Here is a 22,586-nt window from a genome sequence, read left to right as displayed (position 1 = left end):
CATATGGGAGTCAGTTCTCTTCCAAATGTGGATAAAAATCTGATACATGGTGGATATCTGCCGATGCGAGTGCAGCATGAAAGGATCTATCAGATATCCAGGACTGTACAGGACTGCATCTTGTTAAGTTTCTTGATTTTTTTCTTTAAGCACACCATTCGGTGACATACATATACGCCTTCGGCTGCTCAAACAACATAAGTAAACACATTTAAAAACATTCACTGTTAGTTGAAGAGGGTCTAAGGATACTACATTATACTTTTGTCGGTTTGGAAATAAACCAAAATGGTGCCAACTTTCATTTCAATCAACGTTAGTAGTTGCAATAGTGATTCTATTCCAAACATGCAAATGGTAAACACAGACTCATCATTCCTATTTTTACCCTGCTCATCCTAATATTCTTCCTCTCCTTCTTTTCCTTTCAGCTTGTCCTGTTAGGGGTCGCCACACCGTGTCATCTTTTCCCATCTAAACCTATCTCCTGCATCTTCCTCTCTAACCCCAACTGCCCTCATGTCTTCCCTCACAACATCCGTCAACCTTTTCTTTGGTCTTCCTCTCGCTTTTTTGGCTGGCAGCTCCATCCTCAGCACTCTTCTATTAATATATTCACGCTCTCACCTCTGAACATGTCCAAAGCATCGAAGTCTGCGCTCTCGAATCTTGTCTCCAAAACATCCAACTTTGGCTGTCCCTCTAATGAGCTCATTTCTAATCCTATCCCACCTGTTCACACTAAGCGAGAACCTCAGCGTCATCATTTCTGCTACCTCAAGTTCTGCTTCCTGTTGTTTCTTCAGTGCCACCGTCTCTAATCCGTACATCATGGCCAGCCTCACCACAGTTTTATAAACTTTTCCCTTCTTCCTAGCAGAGACTCTTCTGTCATATAACATACCAGACACCTTCCACCAGCTGTTTCAACCTGCTTGGACCAGATTCTTCACTTCCTTACCACACTCACCATTGCTTTGGATTGTTGAAGATTAAATATAATATTAAATATTTGAAGTCGTCCACCGTTGCTATCTCTTCTCCCTGTAGCCTCACTCTTCCCCCTCCACCACTCTCATTCATGCACATATATTCTATTTTACTTCGGCTCATCTTCATTCCTCTCCTTTCCAGTGTATGTCTACATCTTTCTAATTGTTCTTCCACCTGCTCCCTGCTTTCACTGCATATCACAATATCTTCTACGAACATCATGGTCCAAGGGGATTCCAGTCTAACCTGATCTGTCAGCCTATCCATTACCACTGCAAACAGGAAGGGGCTCAGAGCTGATCCCTGACTCAGTCCCACCTCAACCTTAAATTCTTCTGACACATCAACGGCACACCTCACCGCTGTTCTGCTGCCCTCGAACATGTTGTGTACTATTCTAACGTATTTCTCCACCATACCAGACTTGCGGATGCAGTACCAGAGTCCTCTCTTGGTCCTCAGTCATAGGCTTTCTCTAGGTCTACAAAGACACAATGTACCTCCTTCTGACCTTCTCTGTACCTTTCCACGGGCATCCTCAAGGGCAATAATGCCTCTGTGGTACTCTTTCAAGGCATGAAACCATACTGTTGCTCGCAGATACTCACTTCTGTCCTGAGTCTAACCTCCACTACTCTTTCCCATAACTTCATTGTGTGGCTCCTCAACTTTATTCCTCTATAATTCTCACAGCTCTGAACATCGCCTTTGTTCTTAAAAATGGGGACTAGTAGACTTTTCCTCCATTCTTCAGGCATCTTCTCGCTCGCTCGTGACATCCACTATAACATGCACAAATTAATTGAAAAGAAAAACTTTTTTCTGACCCTGTTTAGGAGCTTGAAACTGTGTTATGGCAACATTTTGAAGCCAAGGTCAAACTTTTTAATTCCACAAGGTATGTTTGGCACAGACAAAAACATAACACCATTTCATTTTTAAATTTTTTTTAAAATTGAGCTGTAAAGGTTGAGGTTCACATAAATGTCCAAAACAAACCATATGGCTCTCCACAGAAGATTTTACTTTTCACTCGAGAGTTAATTTTTCACTTTGCTGCTGTTATTCACTGACTGCATATTTTATTCCCCGCTATGATATTTGACAGGTCATTTAGCATAATGATGGTTGAACCTGTAGATGTAAACATTTATTCAGTGTGAGCAGCCAAACGTGCCGCCCGCAGCTGAACTTAAACAACATCCAGTATTAGATCGGAATAGTTGAATAGTGAACAGAACAGCGGGTATGTTAGACCAGCGTGGCCTACATTCACGTGTCATGCTGAATTGAATTCCTACTGGGCGACATTTTTGGTATTCACCTTTTAATTAAATATCATTCCATTTAGAATGAAGCTAAGCGGCACTGTGGGAAATCTACCGCCGATCAGAGGGATCCCGTGTTGTTTTGCGTTTATGACATTATAAAGCCCTGAGGCTGAGCAACTTTGTTTGCTTCATGCAGTGGGAATACACTTAAATGACACCCGATGAAAGTGTGTCACACGCACACAGCCCGGCACCCGTGCTGATAAAAGATCATAACTGACTAGTTCATTGTCGACTAGATACAGAATGCTGACAACATTGGCTGTGGTGCACTAATAGAAATACGATTGTTGACACATCCTATTTGCCTTTGTCACGCAATTCTATTTCCGCTAGGTTACAAGCAACTGTCAAACTGGCTTTCAGGCGTGCGTGTTGCGGAAAATATAGTTTGCTTTAATAGAAAGGGCTTGGAATCCATAAATGGATAAAACGTCTGTTTAACAGTAGAACGTTTCCTATTTTTGTTGCTTGGGTCATTTTTGTGACCACGGCGTTAACACAGATTATTTGATTCCTTTTTTTTTTTACCATTTGTAAGTGAAATTTTGTCAGATTTGATCGGGATGATATTAGGCGTCATTTGTAAAAACACTGTTATGATTGTTATACATTTTAGTAAACAAAGAAAGCTTTTCAGGATACTCAGAAGAGTACTTGTCAGTGTGTACGGAGATCCTGAAATTGAGTTATTTCCAATACTATTAATGGAACTATGTTCTGTAACCCACCCTCAAATAGCAACTTCTAGATCATTTAGATGGCACAGTAATAGGCAGAACATTCTTGCTCCCATTGTCATGGTGACCCCCATATCACCTACTTTGGTGGTATCATTTCTTTCAAATTGGCTTGGAATTCGTATTTTTGAATATATGTTGACTGCTAAGACCATTATTATTGAATAAACATTTAGAATATATGCAATATTTAGTAAATTTGACATTGAGAGAAGTAATAATATGTTTGCCACCGGAGAGAAAATATATAACACTCCTTTTAAATGAAGGAGTTTGAAGCTTGACACTTGTCACTTGCTGTAATGAGATCAAACAATAATAGCAAACTCTCAGTCCCTTCTCAAAATAATTTTCATGGGTACACTTGGTTTAACCCAATCAAATCAAAGTGCAAATGAACGCGCCTCAACTGTGACAGCCACAGCTTTATCCTCTCAGGTCGACCCCACTGGTTAAAAGAGGAGAAATTTGGGTGCATTTTCTCAGTTTTGTTGCAGTTTGGTGCATGACACATCACTCCTTGGCTTAGCTAGAACGAATGGTCTGTAATGCTAAGCACAGGTGATGTCAGGGGCGGGGTCAGGATGTTTCTTCCAAGTTTGGCTGTCAAAGCTGGCACATATCCAGATTTTGCTTGGATTAAAAAAATGTTCTTTATTTTCAATGTTTATTTCAATGAATGTCCAAAATATATGTAATAATGATATTGATTCACATTGGAGGGTTTATTGTACATATGACTTGGAGGCCCTGGAGCTCAGTGGTTAGATCACTGGTTAGGTAAACCAGTGGTTGTGGCTTCGTATCCCACTGGGGCCTCCACTCCCTGAGAAGGGTTGTGTCAGGAAGGGCATCTGGTGTTTTTAAAAAAAAAAAAAAAATTGTGCCAAACATATGCTGTGGTGACCCAGAAAGGGACAAGCTGAAAGAAACAACATTGTACATATGAATTTTGGGGAGAGTCTTCCTTTAAGGAACAAGAAGTCCAAAGTCTCAGTTTTGAGCTATAACTGAAATCTAGATACTGAGAATTAGCAGTGTTATCATTTTAAACTAGAAAGGGCAATTATTGTGGATGAACACAATATTAATAATAATTAATTAATTACAAAAATGAGATGTGAACTCGAAAAACAAAACAAAGAAATGCATCACTATGTTTTTTTTTTATTTTTTTTTTATTTCCAACTCGCTCTCCTTGTCCAGTTTGTTGATGAGAAACATCCAAACAACTCCCACAAATTCCAAATAGAATTAGGGGAATGGTGGGTTCATAAAATGAATGGATGGATGGATGGGTGAATCATTAATCATCATTTATTCCAAACAGCTGTCTGTTGGTTTGTCAACAGACAATGGAGTCCACGGATCAGCATCATGTAAAAAAACAGCCACATGAATAAGAAAAAGAATAAACTCCATGGGCGACACGGCACGGTGGAGCAGCTGGTAAAGCGTTGGCCTCACAGTTCCGAGGTCCCGGGTTCAATCCCAGAGCCGCCTGTGTGGAGTTTGCATGTTCTCCCCGTATCTGCGTGGGTTTCCTCCAGGCACTCCGGTTTCATCCCACATTCCAAAAACATGCAACATTAACTGGATACTCTAAATTGCCCCAAGGTGTGATTGTGAGTGTGGCTGTTTGTCTCAATGTGCCCTGCGATTGGCTGGCAACCAGTACAGGCTGTACCCCGCCTCCTTCCCGTTGACAGCTGGGATAGGCTCCAGCACTCCCCGCAACCCTCGTGAGGATGAGCGGTGAAGAAAATGGATGGATGGATAAACTCCATGCTGACAATCTTTCATTGTTGTTGACTGTACGTTGCTGTTTATTACATTAATTAACAACACCAATAAAGCTTATTCATATTCTGATACGGGTCTAATATTGCAGTACGGCACCGCCTGGTGGAGACCAGGCCAAAGATGGGCTGCAGAAGAAAAGTCGGCGAGAGTATTGACAGGTCAAGGAGGAGTGAAGTGAAGTGAAGTATAGGCGCTTATCCTCCCCCTCACCTCAATGAGGACTCCTCTGTCGCCTTGATGCATAAACACCCGGCCCATAAACCAACACTCTCAGGGATCAAGATTAGACATCGCATCAACTAGAAGGGCACTCCCAGACTAGAGGCCATCACTAAGGCCAGTATTACAACCTCCTGTTAGATCGGGTGTTGTTTGGAGTCTGCAACCGTTACCCTGAACCTAAATGGTAGAGTCTAGTCTTTCTAATATTTCTGTATATAATAGTTGATAAAGTAGGAACTAACAAGAAAACGACAGCTCATTTACATTTTTTTCCCCACCATTGTTAAAGAAATCAATTTTGCCTTTTTAGCCACAAAGCACGCATCAGCTCGATAGTAAAAAAAAAAAAATGTGTGTTTGAAGTTGTTTCATTGATGAACCCCAAAAATACTTAGAACCAATAGCACTGCAGTAAAACATGTGCACCATGTGTGAGACTGAAAACGTACTACTGAAGTTGAAGGATAACAACTGCCAATCATTCAAATGCCCATAACAGTAAAATTACCTTTCAAAAGCAAATTCATTGGGCCATATCTTTACCGTTATTGATCAAATGAAATGAGAATAATCCCTATACATAGTTGCAGGCGCCAAGTACTGTTTAAAATCCGTATTGCCGTATGCTTGGTGTCCCAATTTATTGGTGCAGTTACTGAGTTGGTCGGGCAAAGCGTGCAATTGTGGCCTCGTCACATTATTACCAAAAAGCATCAAAATCATCGTCCCAACTCCAACCATTGCACTAACCTTACTGCTTGTACTTGTGTGTGTGTGTGTGGTGTGTGTGTGTGTGTGTGTGTGTGTGGTGTGTGTGTGTGTGTGTGGAATGAGATGGCGGTAGGTAAGTGATGATGACGTCCTACGGATCCTGTCCAGACAGATGGGAGAAATCTAATGAGCCTGTGCACTTGATGAGAAGAGTGTGTGCACACATCTGTTCGTGTGTCTAAGTCCACACTCGTGCGCTTTTAAATTTGAATCTCCGGACTCAATAAAAATAGAACACTTTCGGCGCGATACATCTCTTAGGGCTAAACCCCCACCCCGCCCGCCAGCTCTTCTTATTCCCTAAATATAATGCCAAATCAAATCAACTCTGTCTAAGCCGCAGCATCAGGCGTCTCCCGTGGCAACACCAAATCCTGCCTGCTTCCCAGCAACCGTAAAAAAAAAAAAAAGTTGGTAATGAGCACTACTCAGGCGGCAGATTGAATTTGTGTGTGTTGCTGTGGCTTTTAGCCCTGTGTCATTCATGACAGCCACGCGGCAGGAGGGGGCATCTCGTGACCTTCGCGGGCGCTAATGTCGTTGCCATGGCAGCATGGCATGATGCTTTCTGTCAGGTTTGCTTTGCCCTTGATGGAAATACAACTCGCATGCGATATGTATTATATTTTACAGGCTCTTGCGTCTATATGCCCACACACACTTACACACGCATGCACAATCCTCGGCCACAGGGCACCCTACTGGCTCGCCGAGCGAGGAAAGTGTTTGAAGAAAAACGGTCTTTATCGGGTGCAACATGCATGCATCCATCCTTCCTCCTTGTGCCACTTCATTGGACTTCCTCGGTGACCCCTTTATCTTAGGAGAAAGGTTGCGAGGGATGACTCTGTATACGTGAGTCTGCCTTTTTGTGTTTGTGTGAAAGTGTGGGTGTGTCCCCTCAGTAGCGAGTCATGTGGAGATATTTCACTATATAATAGATGATAGTGTTACAAGATAACCCAATAGAGGTGATGATGCATAGTAGTAGTAGCGGCATAATGTACGCATGCACACACACATATGCACACAAAATCACACGCAGTCCTACAATCTTTCCTGCTCTTAATCTCTGTCTGCACCGCACGGGGACCCTGAGTGCGTCCTTCTGACATTGACAAAGCACTATGGGTGTTTTGGGCAGTCATCCTCCCCTCGTTACCTGCATACCACTTCATCAAAACCGCGGGCACCAAAATGGCGAGGGATCAATCAAGTGGCCTTGCTGAGAGACGATGTCATCAACGAGGGACGCGGTCCTGTGGGATTATTGCTGATAGCTAAAAAGGATCAGAGTCAGTGAGGTAAATCATCCGCCAACCGGTCCTGGGAATTATAAATGAGTTCGCATTGCCAATATGTACATGTACAGATTAACGACAAATGAGCAATCCAACAGATGGCAATGTTTCATTTCTACCTATAACTTCTGTAATAATAAATACAAGGCAAATGTGAAATTGTGCCCACCTTCTCGTTTTTGGAAGAGCTGCGATTTGTAATTAAGTGCAAGAACAAGTGGCAGATAGTCCCAAACTAATATTCAGGTCCAGGTTCTTCTCACAGAGCAGCGGTGGAAGCTGTAGTCATTCATTAATTTTAGTCATTTTCCAAGTTGCTTATCCTCACAAGGTCGCAGGAGTGCTGGAGCCTATCCCAGCTATCATCAGGCATGAGGCAGGGTACACCCTGAACTGGTTCCCAGCCAATCGCATGGCTCATAGAAACGAACAACCATTCACATTCACAATCACACCTAGGGGCAATTTAGAGTCTCCAGTAAATGCACGTTTTTTTGGGTGTGGGAGGAAACCGGAGTGCCCAGAGAAAACACATGCAGTCACGGAGAGAGGATGCAAACTTCACGCAGGCGGGTCCGGGATTGGAACCAATGCTTTAACTATTTGCTCCACTGTGCCACCTAATAAACGTAATAATAAATAAAAATAGAAGTTAAAAAACAATGACAATCAGGCATTGTTCAGCAGAATTGTATTATCGTTACTAATCGATTCCAGTCTGAATGACAGTTGTACAAGACTCAACACATACCGTACACATACAACATGGTTAGTTTCATGTTTCACTTCATAGTATCTCTCAGTTTGTGTGTGATGGCTTCTTTTTTATGTTTTGTTTAAAAGATTTAATTGACAAGACAAAAAAAGAGCTAAATACTGATTAGTAATGCATTTTTGAGAGCCCAAACATGCTGTGCGTTTTTTCCTTCATAGTTTTCCCAGGCCAAATAGATTACCACTTTGAGTGTTCCCATACTCACAAAATCACCATTTTTTGCAGAGTTTATCCTAGTGAATTTTTATGCTCCAAGGAATGAGTTTAAAAATTGGTTTGGTTGGATGGCCTGATTTTTTTTTTTTTTTATTCATTCCCTAAAGCCGGTTTCACTTAACACGATATTTGGCGTTCACTTTTACCATGAGTAAAACCCCCCAAAAGTCTCAAGAACCCTTGCCGGAAAAGAGACAAAGCAGCCAATTTCAAATAGTTTTGGCCATTCCTTTCAAATCAAACAGTCACAAAGTGCTGCACAAAGTCTCTTAACCTCGATGATTGGTGAACTAATATCCAGAATATTGATTCGATTCATATTAAAGTTAATGGTTAAGAGTGAAAATGGTGTGCCTGTGGTAAATTCCATCTAGCAAATATCAACTGGCAGTCCTCTGCAGGGCTTTGACAAACGCGTGATTACAACGTGACTGTGTACGATGTTATTATGTAATCTCTCACGGCTATAGCTACTGCAAATCCTATTTGAGGTAATGTATAACACTTTAAGGCTTCCTAAATCTCCCTGGCTGACACTCATCCTGAATTTGCAGTGATGCCTTTCTCTTCATTATTTAGGCTGCATTCTTTTGTGCTGTCGACTTCATGCACCGTGACCATAGCTCATCTCACTACAGAGGTCATTACAATACGACATGTATTTCATAGCACTCGTCCTCGTCTGTGGGCTGGAGGTTATCCCATCTGACTTTCGGGCGAGAGTCCGGCTCCACCCTGGACTAGTTACAGTACCAGTCAGTCGCAGGATATAATGGAACAGCCTCTCCCAAATTTGTCCACTGTTATCATTGGAAAAACATAATGTAAATAATATGTTGTACTAATATACTGCTCATCTGGAAGTTATATTTGGTGTTGCAGCTGAACGAATTCAACACTTTGGGGGATTGTAACCGGAATTTCATTTCTGCCTGATGAACATTGCTGAGAATGCACTCAATCTGGTCTTTGGAAAAAACATTTTGAATGGAAATGCACTTTTGTTCAAGAATGCCAGTCACTTCCAGGATAAAAACCCATTTGAAAACACCATGTACGAGCCTTCAAGTTGAGAGATACAGGTAAATGCAGTAGTTGGCAACCGATTCAGAGGAGACCCCATTCATGTTTATATGTGCCAGGGACCCTCTGCAAATGGGAAAGAATGTGCTCTGTATCTGAATGCTTAAGGTAATCACACAATCATAAACTACTGTAGTATATATTTTGCTGACTAATGCGTTTTAAGAACAATAAACTGAACTTTGACCAAGTACACTTAGAAACTGAGCTTTCCCTATACTGGTTATATTATTACATTGTAATATTAGTGTTCTTATGCTATTATAGTGTGACGCTTCCCCAGATTTCCAATAAATAAATACAGTGTACAAGTCAAAGTCTTTTAAACAACTAGAGTTACCACTGTTATTACCTCACTTTCAGTTTTCCTAGACCTGTTATTAAATATTTTCAGCCTCCTAAGTATCGTTGTCATGTAAATTAACAGCCAAGAAGACATTGCTTTTAATCTTTGGCTAAACCTGTGTACCCTGTACTTGTGTATGTCATTATACGTACTTTTTGCCCCCCGTACAAATGTCTTTGCACTCTCCTCCTTTGCTCAGCCCGTTAATTGACATAATTAAAGGATTACTGCGCAAAGTCAGTCCTGGGCTACAACCTGTGAGGTGACAGCGCAGGTGAAGAATTCTCTGGGTTTGACACCGACAACCAGGAGGACAAAAAAGATAAGGACGTGTAGAAGGAAAGCCCTCGTTCTTACAAGAGCTGAAGCGCAATCTCCTTTCTTTACCTTCATTTCTTCCTCTCTCTTGGTCCCGTTTTTGTATTCTACTTAGTATAGAGAGTCTCCTTTTTTGGGGGGGAGGTGATTTAATGTTGTAGCTAAGTGTGATCAGAGCCCTTTATCTTAATCATCTCTGCCTCTTGTTATTGTGCTCTAATTTCCCACTTATTTAACATCTTTCATCCCGCTCTTCTGCCTTTAGCACTCTCCCATCCAATCCCATCGCCGGTGTAGCCGAGCAGCAAATGCCTCACCTGCTGTGGGTTGTTACTAATCATACCCTGCAGCTAAATGGACTAAAATGGCACCTTTATCACGCCTTTGTTGTCCCTATTACCTCAGGCATGGATATAACTACATTTACATATCACAAATCTTCTGCTGCTGGCAAATTATGTGTGCGTGTCTGCGACTGTGGGCGTGCTCGGTCTTCCTCACAAGTGGTAATGAATAGCAGCATGTCGGCAGGGGGGCACCTACGCGATATGCGCAAGAGTGCTGAGACTGCCCTAAATCTGAACTCGTCTGCAAACAAGGACAATGATACACAACCACGTTGTCGTGCCATAGTTGATCATCAGGTGTGTGAAATGATGAACATTCATATTTTCATCCATCCTTTAATTTTCTTTGCCGCTTATCCTCACAAGGGTCGCGGGAGTGCTGGACCCTATCCCAGCTGTCTACGGGCAGGAGGCAGGGTACACCCTGAACTAGTTGCCAGCCAATCACAGGGCACATGGAGACAAACAACAGTCACACTCACGACCACGCCTACGATCAATTTAGAGTGTCCAATTAATGTTGCATGTTTTTGGGATGTAGGAGGTAACCGGAGTGGCTGGAGAAAGCCCACGCAGGTAGAAGGAAAACATGCAAATTACACACAGGCAAGGCTGGGATTTGAGCCCCATCATAACTGTGAGGCCAACACTTTACAGCAGCATTCATATTTTATTTCCCTTAATTTTGTCAAAAAAAAATTTACGCCAACTAACAATGTATCTTTCTTCAGCTACAGTGCTAAAAAAAATATTTGTCCCCTTTTCATGTTCTTTTTTTTTCAGATTCTCCACATCATTTGAAATGGTGACTTTATTTATTAAGTGAAAACAAAAATGTTAAAAGAAAATGGCCCTGGGTTAAAAAAAAATAATAATAACTCCCCTAGCCGAGCAACTGGTTGGGCCACCCTCAGAAGTTGAGCATTTTCTAGAATTGGCAATGACTCATTCACACCTCTGTGGAAATATTGAATTTTCGTCCACTCTTCCTTGGAGAATTAAGGACAACAACACAACTCAACACCGGAAGGGTTTTTGAGCACGGATTATTAATTAATGTCAGGCCAGCGTATTTCAATCGGATCCAAGGTCTGACTTTGTCTAGGCCACTCCAAAACTTTCAAGTCCAATTTTTCCTTGCTGGTGTGTTTTAGATGATTGTCCTGCTGGAAAACTCAGTGAACCCGAACATGGAGGTCAGGAACTAATGTCCTCATATTCTCCTTCAGGATTTTCTGTTACATTTTCAGGAATTCTTGCTTCCATTAATCACAGTGAGTTGTTTAGGTCCTAAAGGAGTAAAACATCCATAAACCATCCCAATATGACCTCCATCTTTCATTGTTCCTCTCATGTTCTTTTTCTTAAATGCTGCATTACATTTAAGCTCGATGTAAAGAGACACATACCTTCCAAAAATTTAAACTTCCGTGTCATTAGTCTCTATAATATTCTTCCACTAGTCTTTTGAATCATTCAGATGTATTTTTTTTTTCATTTGCGGGGGGCAAGGGGTGGGGTAGGGGTGGGGGGTGTGTTTGTTTGTTTTTCTGCAGAAGTAAGAGAAGCCTTTTTGCTCTTGTAGTGGTTTTCAACTTTGAAGTCAGTCATGCTTGCCACCATGACCCCATGGTTGTCTCTGCTTTATTGTTGAGTCATGAACACGGACCTTAACTGGGGCAAAATTGGTCTGTAGTTCTTTGGATGTTGTCCTGGGTTCCTTTGTGACCTCCGGGATGAGTCATATTTGTGCTCTCGGGGGAGTTTATGGAGGCCCGCCATTCCTGGGAATATGGTGGATTCACCCCTACTCCTTGTTTTCTTCTTTTGATGATAGTGTCTCCGACTGTGGTCCACTGGAGTCCTAACATTTTAGAAATGACTGTAACCTTTTCCAGACTGATAGATGTCAGTTATTGTGTATTTTGTCTGCCATTTAATTTCTTTGGATTGTGACATTTTGTTGCAGCTTTTTGAGATTGTTTGGCCAACTACATTCTGTCTGGCAGGTTCTATTTAAGTGATTTCTTGATTCAACAGGTCTGGAGGTAATCAGACTTGGGTGGGATCAATCATAAAAATTACTACTGCTACTATATTGTTTTTCTTCTTTTGAAATTTTGTGAACATTGTCATAGCAACATACTTCGAATTTTGTTCCAGGTTCTCTGTCAGGACACGTCTACATCATTCGTACACTCACCGTTGTATCACGTTGCACTGTTTACATATTGTTGTAGATTACTACTGGCCACTTACAGTGTGTGTTTGAGAACTCGCTGTACTATTTGCAAAATAATCACTGTAGCAGATCATTGTAAAATGTCTTCACTTTTAAACTGCTTTAAATTAATAGAGAACTTTGAAGCCTTTGCAGATCTGCCATCATATCAATATCACCACATTCACTACTCAATGAATCTCTACAATCATGTAAAGTACATTTTTTAAGTGGTTGAAAGTCTGTTGTTATACTGGAAAGACTCCAACTAAGTGTAAAAAAATAAATAAATCCTTGTATGTCTTGTAAGATACTCAGCGATTAAAGCTGTTGCTTGTTCTGACATTCACTATCACTCATCAATGCTAAAGTATTACAATGAATATTCGTATGAAAAATACCTCTAAGACACTCACATAAAATAATCCAAAGCAGAAACGAGACCATTGTGGTTGTTGGCCTGCGCATTGGAAAGGGCCCAAATTGAGCGCCGTTCGTAACCGTCACTCATCATTGGTCAAGAAAATAGTTGAAGCAAGTAGCCGCTGTATATTTTCCTGACTGGCAGCCCCCGTGTGTTCTACTAAGGTTGTTGCTGTTTGCCCATACTGTCATATTTAATTAAGAGCTGCCGATATTCCAACAGAAGGGCTTGTCGGTGACTTTGGAACAGCGCTTTGGTGTCGCCCTCAATGGTGAACTCTCCCAGCTCCAGGTGTGTTCAATCTGTCAGCATGGCCTCTACTGTCAATATGCAGTCACTCAGAGTGACGACTTGTTCATTTGTCCCTCATGTCAGCTGCCTCCGCTACATCCGCCCACCCCTTTACACAGAGCCCGCGCTCTCACTCTGCCCCCGCTAATCACAAAGTTACACATTAGTGCCACGTGTGCACATTAATGAGAGACTGATGTGGAGTTAACAGGTGAGAGAGAGAGGAACTACTCGGGCGCTGTAGGCTGCTGTGTTAATATATGTTTTGTCTCTGCGACAAGATATGGGTGAGGGCGCACACAAGCACTTCAAAACGTGCAGGCTGTTCATCAAAACTTGTTGTATTCTAGTTTTTACATATTTTGTTGAAATTGAATTCTGTTGAAAAAGAGGGCATTTTTAAAATTTATTGAAAGAGATCATAACCTAGCATCTTGTTGCAGGCATAAATTGTCATTACCAAGCCAGTTCTGATGTGAATTCAGTAGGTTTTTATACAAATGGAGATGTTTGTACACTAATTAGTAAAATTAAAAATTATTTTTAAAAAACAGATGTCTTTTTTGGTTAATTTAAGAATTTTCCTTCTTCTTTTAATCTAAAACTGCTTCCAGTTTATTGCAAAATATAACATTTTTATAGCTAGGTAGACAAAGACTTACACAGCATGAACATGGACAAAAACGTAATTTTTCCCAGTAAAATATAATAGCAGGATAGGTAATCTATATCCCAATAGTGTTTCATCATCATCATCATCATCATCACCTTCCATTCTTTGCATGATTTATCATCAAAAGGGTTGCAGGTAGGCTGGAGCCCATCTCAGATGATTTTGGGCAAAAGGCGGGGTAAACTTTAAACTGGTCGCCCTCCAATCGCAGGGCACAAAACAACCATTCACACGCATGTGTAATTTCGAATCTTCAGTTAACGTACCTTGCATGTTTCTGCAATGTCGGAGAAGAACATGCAAATCCCTCACAGGGAGACCTGAGTCCTGTTTTCACCCACGACCTCAGAACTGTTAGGCAGATGTGCTCACTGTCCACTATTTCACCATTATAAAATGTTCAAATAAGGTACATACATAGAGGTAATGATTTAGGTAACATTATTCATCAACGTGCTAAACTGTGTAAATAAATAATAAAGAAAACAGCAAAGCTTTTGGGCAAAAAACATGTTTTTGATTAGTTTTTTTTGTTTGTTTTAAATTATCTTGTTCTTTAAAAAGGTGAAATCAACGATGGCATTATTGATATCATCTGGTTTATTGTTGAGCCATTATTAATGAATGTTTCTACCCACAACATGAATCCGATGTTTACTATGTTTTAAGTATGGTAGTTTGTTTGTCTCCACATTTACACAAATAAAGTAACTTGAAGCATATGAAAACAATTAATATTACGGAATTTCTAAGAAACCCTCCTATTGTTTCTCTTTGGTGTTGGCTCAACATGTAGCAAAACAACAAAATTAAAAATAAAATAACATTGATTTCAGGCCAGGGATGACTTGGCAAAAACAAGTTGTACGTTTCCATGGTCTTTTCTTCTTTTCTTTTCCTCTCAACGACAGCTTCGGTCCATTTCTGGGAAACCGCTGTGAATGTTTAAAAAAACACTCTTGAGCACACAAAACATATACTTAAGCATCCTCAGAAAGGAAGGCCAAAGGGTAGGCGTCTACCAAACCACGGCGTTCACTTCAGCTGACCATGCTTTGTAACCTAAATCCTTGATGTGGCTTGTGGTTCCATTGCTGAGTGTGTTGTCTTGAAGGTGACAGCCATGTCAGTTATGGAAATAGTGTGACATCATAGCAATGTGACACAGTGCATCCTGTCTATTAAATACAAAATGCAACTCAACTAAATGCAGGTCAATACAAAATACGACAAAACGCTCTTAGATCATCTTATTCGCTGACTACGGTGAATCTCGCGCCACTATTTTGGTATTCCAAGAGAAGGATGCCAACTAATTTAATTAATTAACAGTGGCAATAACTGAATCACAAAATGTCGTGAAGTCATAATGAATGCTAGAATGAAAATCCTCATAAATACATAATAAAATCTATGTAACAAGAAATTCAATTATTTTATTTTTTTTAATGATTAAATCACACTTGGAGAAGAGGGGCAGCCAATGGATAATAATAATAAAAATAATAATAATAAAAACAAGCATGGACAACATAAATTCATCCATACATCCATTTGCTGTGCCTATTATCCTCGCAAGTGTCCAAGGAGTGCTGGAGCCTATCCCAGCTGTCAACGGGCAGGAGGCGGGGTACACCCTGAACTGGTTGCCAGCCAATCACAGGGCACATGGAGACAGACAACAGTCACACTCACAATCACAACTTGGGGCAATTTAGAGTCTCCAATTAATGCAGGTTTTTGGGAACTGGGAGGAAACCTCTGTGCCAGAAGAGAACCCTCGTAGGCACGGGGAGAACATGCAAACTCCACACAGGTGGGGCCGGGATCAAACCCGGGTCCTCAGAACTGTGAGACTAACGCTTTACAGCTCTTTCATCGTACCGCCATAAATTCATTTCAATCCTAAAAAGTCCAAGAGTAAATGTGTATCAATATTTGTCCCTAGTAAGAATGAAGTTAACTTGTATGTTATATAACCTTTAGAACATTTGACGTCAGAGAAAATATCTGGGCCGAACTCTTCTACTTTGCAGCACCAAGACTCAGACTCAATCTATCCACGGGAGGTCTGCTTCTGTCCCGTTTTTATTCCATTTATTTCGCTCACATCTTTCATATCACTTTCCCCAAAGTAAATATCTCTTCATATTGACTGTTGGAAGCTCGAGATAGCAGAGCAGTGCGCTGACTTGAGTGAGCAGCCCGACCATCTGCCCGTTTGACCTACATCTGCAATTGACTGACAGCTGTGACACTGTGCAAAGATAAGTACGCAGTTTACTTATCACGTGTTACTGTCCTTGCTTGATACAGCATCATTTATTTTTGACAAGCGTTGCTCCTCTATTTGCATCCAAATTGCAACTGCATAATAATCATCCATCCATTTTTACTGCTTATCCTCACGAGCGAGCACGGGTCAATAACGGGTGACTACAGGCGAGAGACGAGGCACACCGTGAACTGGTCCCCAAGCCGATTGCAGGGCTAATATCATAGTAATCATCAATCATCCGAATAAAGGATTTAGCATTTCTAATTATTATTTTAACAAATATGTTTTTGAAATGGTGGATGAAAAAAAAATGAACCACAGAACAATACAACACTGGCACGGAAATAGGAGTTTAGAACAGTTTTATATTCTTATAAAATGAAAGGAACTAAATGTAATGCGTTACGTGGTCTTTAATAACACTGGGTTGAAAATGGCCTTGTTACAGGTGCTTCAATTGGACTGACTAAAATTAATGAAGAAAATGTATTTACTCACCATATGCAAACTATAACCACGCCCCACAGCCCTGGAAAAAAAAAAAGTAAAATTTTCCTCATGTACAATCAAGGAAATTCAGGACAGCATTGTCCCTAATCCAAATGCTTCTTTCTCACACTGTCTTTGTCCAGCTCTGACTTTTGTGTGACTTTCAATACTTTTCCAGATACTTTTTCTCCGTCTTTCTGTTCTTTGTGTGCGTGATTGTAGCTGGACAGCAAAGTGTCAGAAGGAATGATGACATTAAAGGACACGGAAGAGAGACTGAGAGTTAAAATGGGAGGGAGGAAAACTGTGAGAAAGTGGAGGACGGAGTGATCCGCAGAGAGCAGCAGACAGAACTAGTCAGACAATCATTGTGCGACTGCAAGCCGGGACGTGTTTTTGGCCTCGGACTGTTGGGTTGCCAGCATTACCAAGTCAATTCCACTTGGAGAATAAAAACATCTGTATCAGCCCACAGGAATCTAGATGACTTTGCATGAAGGCGTCGTGACCACCCTCGACCTGGTCTTTGTGGCAAATTCCTCTTATCCCGCTTGTTTACAAGGATAGGAACATGTTTTTATGCACAATTCCAGGAGTACAAGAAAACAAAAATTACACACACTGTAGGGTCTGTTATGCCAGCGGGTTTACAATGATCCAACAATCCCAATTTTTCCAAACCACACCAGTTTGTTTACAGTGATGGAAACCGGCATTTAGATTGCAAATTTAGCTCACAAAAAAAAGGATGGACCATTTATTTTAAGCAAACACTAGACCAGTGTACTTATGTAACAATTTGCTTATTTGAACTTCTATTTTTTTTGTCAACTTGATGAATGAATGGTAATAATGGGATTGTGTAGGGCACTGCAGCAATCAGCTAATCGCCACTAACTGACATAAAGACAAGTCTGCTTAATTCCCAGCTTGGTGGATACAGATGTTGGGATTCTGCTTTCAGAACATCAATATCAAACTGTTTATTTACTTGATGACCTTTGTTTTAATCGATTGATTTGGCAGTGTGGAATTGTCATGAGGTCCATTTATAACTGTACATTATTTCCAGACGCTCTTTTGAATCCATTCTTGGAAGCGAGCATACTCGAACATTCCAGTAAAATGAAAACCTGATTTAAAACAAAACATTCCACATGACAATCATATGACTTTATATTGTTTGCGCACACTTTCTTTCTCCTATTTGTATGTAAAGCCCTTGCGATCTAGGGATCAAAGTACAATTTAAAAAACAAACAGAAAAACAAAAAATATACAATATTCATACTGACTTGTAGTTTTTGTGCTCCAGTGGTATTAGGATCTATGTTTTCTTGGGTTTTATGCCCATGAGAGGGTTACCCAGGGTAAAAAGATTCTAAGCGACAGATAAGACAAAACACAGCTCAGAACCCCCTGTGGCAGTACGAGCCCAGGCATCAGAAATTGGTTCTAGGGACAAGGAATGTCTTCTCTCTGATAAGGAAGGAGCCTGGTCTAGTGTTCTACATTGGGGCATTTGAATTCGGAATAGCTGGACTCGCCTCAGTGCACAGTTTGAGCTCCGGTACCAATTCTGATTGGATTCTGTTCCACTTGCCAATTTCTTTCCAATAGCCCCTGTTCAGTGCCAGGCCATGCATTTGATTCTCGATACTTTTTACACTAATTTTTAATACAGAATTGTTTTTTTCCTGTTTGTATTTATGCTATTTCTTCCTTGATTGTGTTTTGTTTGTAAGGTGACCTTGGGTGCTAAGAAAGACGCCTATGAATAAAATGTATTGTTATTAATGAATGTTATTATAGTACCCATCCTTTTTAGAGCCCCTGGAGGGGGTCCTGGAGGGCACTCAGACATTCTGCTGGGGGACTTTGATACTCACGTATGAGTAAAAGACATTCACTAACAATATTCGAATGTAGGCTGTCAATTTAGGCCAGTGCTTCAAAACACGTTTTAGCCAGTACGGGAGGACTTGCTAGCCCAAACAGATTATCACTAGCTTCCTCCCACATTCCAAAAACATGTGTACACACAAGGATGTTTGGTTAATTGGCTACTAGAAGACTAAATTACTTGTAGGTGTGAATGTGAATATGATTTGTTGTTTGTCTGTAGTCGTACGTTCACTGCCCTTAAATACTCGTCTCTTAAGCAAAGTCTTGTGGGAAAGACTCCTCTATAGCCCTAAAACAATGAAAGGATTTTGATTTGAGTTACTGATTTTTATGTCGGACGTGCAAATGTAAATGTAAAGCTCAATAATAGCACACAAAAGACAATCAAAACTGAATTTAAGAAAACAATGTCAATTATTTCTTACATTTCCTTAAAGGGGTGGGAAGAAGTACAACTTTTTTTTATCTATGGAGAAAATAGATGGATGAAAATAAGAGACAGACATTAAAGTAATTAAAGAGAAGGTTTAAGAATATTTTTTTTTAGCTTGTTTCACTCAGACTACTTGGAAAATGGTCACGTCAGATCCCTAACAGAAGATGCATAATTTTTCCACCTTTTCCCACAGCAACATAGCCTAAAATATATCAGAATAAATATAATAGAAGTTACTTTTATCTACCAATACATTTTTTTCTTTCACTCGATATTGCTCAGACAAATTCATCCTCGTATTCCATGTCTGTGCCATTTTTTTCAGCACAGTGACATTATAAAAAGGTGGGAGGAAACGACTTTTTACGAGCAGTGTAAAGCCACTTTATTGTTAACCCCTCGATGTGGAGGAGCAGCGGCTCCACTCTCAGCCCCACCTGATGACCAAGCTTCTTTCAACTTTCTTCTTGAGGGGAGAGCCAGTTCACCCTGCATAGGAAATTTATTTCAACCATTTGTATGTGTGATGTTTTTTTTTCTGTCATGATCCAGCTCTCCTGACCATAGGTTCATACAGAAGATCAACTGGTGATTTCACCATGACAGAAAGATGCAGAATCCAAATCTCGACAGGCACTGCACCGATCTGTCGATCTGAGCTCTATTCTTCCCTTACTTGCAAACAAGTCCCCAAGGTACTAAACCCCTCTACTCCCAACTCCCCTGCACCATGGCTGCCCTTGTGGTTCCCATCTTCGTCTCCTCCCTTACATGCCCCCACCTCCGCTGTTTTAGAGCTGGCCTGGGTCATTGGTTTTACCGACGGGGTCACTCACAAACTTAATGATCATGTTAACTCCTTGAGCTGTCTTTTGGACTCTACGGAACTAGACGGCTTTTGTCACAATATAGCCACTCCTACGACTGACCGCTGTTACTAAGAGGCTCATGACCGGTGTTCTGTCCTCTCCTGTCCTGCCCTACTTGCTACTAGGAACGTACCTTCAACACAAGGTGTTGCACTCCATTTTGTTAATTCTGAAGGTGTAGATCAGGTCAGTGGTTCAACAGCTAGGATGGAAAATACACTGGTTCTTCTGAAACTGAGAATCAACTTCTCGATTCACCATCCTTCCCAGAACCCCTACGTGAATCAACCCAGGTGAAGGAGTATGGTTCCTTTGTAGTTGTAAGACACTGTCACGAGCATGCGGCGATGGACAGGACCTAAATGCAGGACTCAGAGGCAAGGACATGATGTTGAGAGTGTTTTTTTTTTTTTCAGGCAGGGGTCATACACGTCTAAGCAGTCCAAAAAGGCAGAAGCACAAAAACGCATGACAAAAAGTCAAAGTCCAATATTCCTAAAACAAGCTCCGAAGTACGAGGCAAAGCTTGGAAGGCAGAGGCACAAAAACACGAGGCTATAGGCAAGGGCCAAAAACATGAAATGAGATCCGATGACTTTGAGGCAAAACTTGGAAACATGAACACAAATGTGACTTGACTATGATGGCAAAGGAACGCTGTAACGAGGGGGAATATATTACAATATGCTTGTGTACTCACCCACGATGATGCAGTGTCCAGCACACACACACTCAACGAACTGGCAAATGCAAAGGACAAACTCAAGGCTTAAATACCTGGTCTAATTAGCGTCCATACGGCGCAGGTGTCGAGCTGGTGCCAGACGCTGCTCTGCCCAGGGCAGTAGCTTGGCCATGTCCCGAAAAGACAACTGCTGTCCCCCTCCTCTTTAAAAGAGGCCCCACGACTTTAAAATGCCAATACAGAAGGACTAGTGTAGATGCCCATGCAATATTGCAGAGGTGTATGAACAAAAACAACTCTACAACCTCCAGATCCTTTTGAGAATTCATCCACTCCTGGGCCCCTGCAATCAAGAACATTTTTATCCACCTTCCTGCCCTCAACCCTAGGGATAGGAGAGCCCACCTCACGGCCCCAAAACTCTGCTTCTTCATTGAAAGGTGTGTCTGTGAAGTTAAGTTGGTATTGCTCATCATAGATGTTTGATGATGGGCCACAATTTCCTTGAATCTGTCTTGAGTACTTACCGTGGTCTCACGGAACTCCTCATGTTTTGTACCAGCAACTGAATGAATATCATACCAGGGTGGCACCGACTGCTGGAGACAAATTCTTGCGTGTTGTTTCATACTTGGCCATTAAATCTGATTCTGATTCCGATGATCACAGCTCCAAACAACTGTCTCAATAATGGAGGCACAAAAAAAATCAGCCACTCGGAGTCAATAGGACGTGGTCAAAACAACTGCAAAATTTGGGGGATTGTCTGAGCTGCAGTTTGATGCATAGACATATCAACAATCAGAACCATTCCCCCCCATTTGAAGGTGAAGGGAGGCTACCCTCTTATCCATGGGGGTGAACCGCAATGGATAGGGACAGAGCCAGGGGAGCAATAATAATGTCCGCACCAGGTCAGCACCTCTCATGGTGTCCAACTCCAGCGCGAAGCGTTCAATCCCTCTCAAGAGGAATGGTCCAAGCTGCGTGTCAAGGCAAGTCCAACTGTATTTCGTCGGAACCTCCTCAACTTGCACATCCACTCAGGCTCATTCTCTGTTGTTAAATTGTTTCAAAATCCAACAAATTAAAGGCCAACCGGCCAATACACTGTCCTCAATACAGGTTGTCTCAGTGTATCTTTACTTGTATTTATGGTGTTTGTAAGATCTATTATAAACAATACTCTAGTGTCCATTAGCCCGAGTCTTCCATTTCCTTGTTTCTACTATATATACCAATGACCTAATTTCCTTTTTCAATCCTATTGATTGCCAGCAAATGTATTGATTTCAAGTGGAAACTGAGTTCATCTAAGGCATCACCTTTTTCCCTCATTTGATCTTTGTCATTTCCAATCTGACAATATTGGTATGTTACACTTAACAAATTCTTTGCTGTTAAATAGTTCGACTTATTCATTTTTGAAGCTTTTTCTGACCCTTAGCCTTTTTGGCAGCACAAGATGAGAAATAAATGCATGCCGTGAGTGCTAAAACCTCAGCGTGGTGATGAAGGCCATCGGAAAAGGGATAAGTGATTCAGGAGGCAGATCAATAAAAAAAGATCCATGCCTCCCAGCCGGCTCAATCAGACCCCCGGGGGGCTGCAAGGAACATTAGGAGTTGGACACGTGTGTGTGTGTGTTAGACAAAGTGTGTGTGTGGCACAAAAAAGGGACATGTGGAGCTTTTGTCTTGATACTTGGCTTTTTATTCTCAGCTGTCAGACCAAGAAAGCACATTGAATTAGAATAAATCACACTCACAAGGAGGTTGTGTGCATTCGAAATAAGCGTTTCTGTACATTTGGTTCCAAATTCCTCCTGCAGAGCCTTTTTGAGACTTTCAAACAGGCAGGTCTGACTCATGAATGCACACTTTGCCCTTGACACAATACAGATTCATTGAACCCCCCCCCCCCCCCTTAATGCCCAAATTACTTTCTTTCCTCCATAAGATGACTCACTTTTAAAGGCGCTTCATCGTCAAACCATTCCAAGTGTGATTGATTAAAATAGAAGCCAGTGCTGTGATGGCCTGCGAGAGTCATCACGTTTGAAGCATTGA

General features: G+C 41.3%; 1 long non-coding RNA gene across 1 annotated transcript; it reads right to left on the bottom strand.

The window, feature by feature from the left end:
• Positions 1 to 14,604: 14,604 nt before the first annotated feature.
• On the bottom strand, positions 14,605 to 20,577 carry LOC133496164 (uncharacterized). Its single transcript, XR_009793730.1, has 4 exons — positions 20,533 to 20,577; positions 19,966 to 20,190; positions 16,632 to 16,662; positions 14,605 to 14,790 (listed from the first exon to the last, which is right to left on the bottom strand). It is a non-coding gene; the product is annotated as an uncharacterized LOC133496164 (long non-coding RNA).
• Between the last annotated feature and the right edge of the window lie 2,009 nt (positions 20,578 to 22,586).

This window comes from Syngnathoides biaculeatus, chromosome 23 (genome assembly GCF_019802595.1).
Source record: "Syngnathoides biaculeatus isolate LvHL_M chromosome 23, ASM1980259v1, whole genome shotgun sequence".
Lineage (NCBI taxonomy): Eukaryota > Metazoa > Chordata > Actinopteri > Syngnathiformes > Syngnathidae > Syngnathoides > Syngnathoides biaculeatus.
This window is presented reverse-complemented; position numbering and strand designations above follow the sequence as displayed.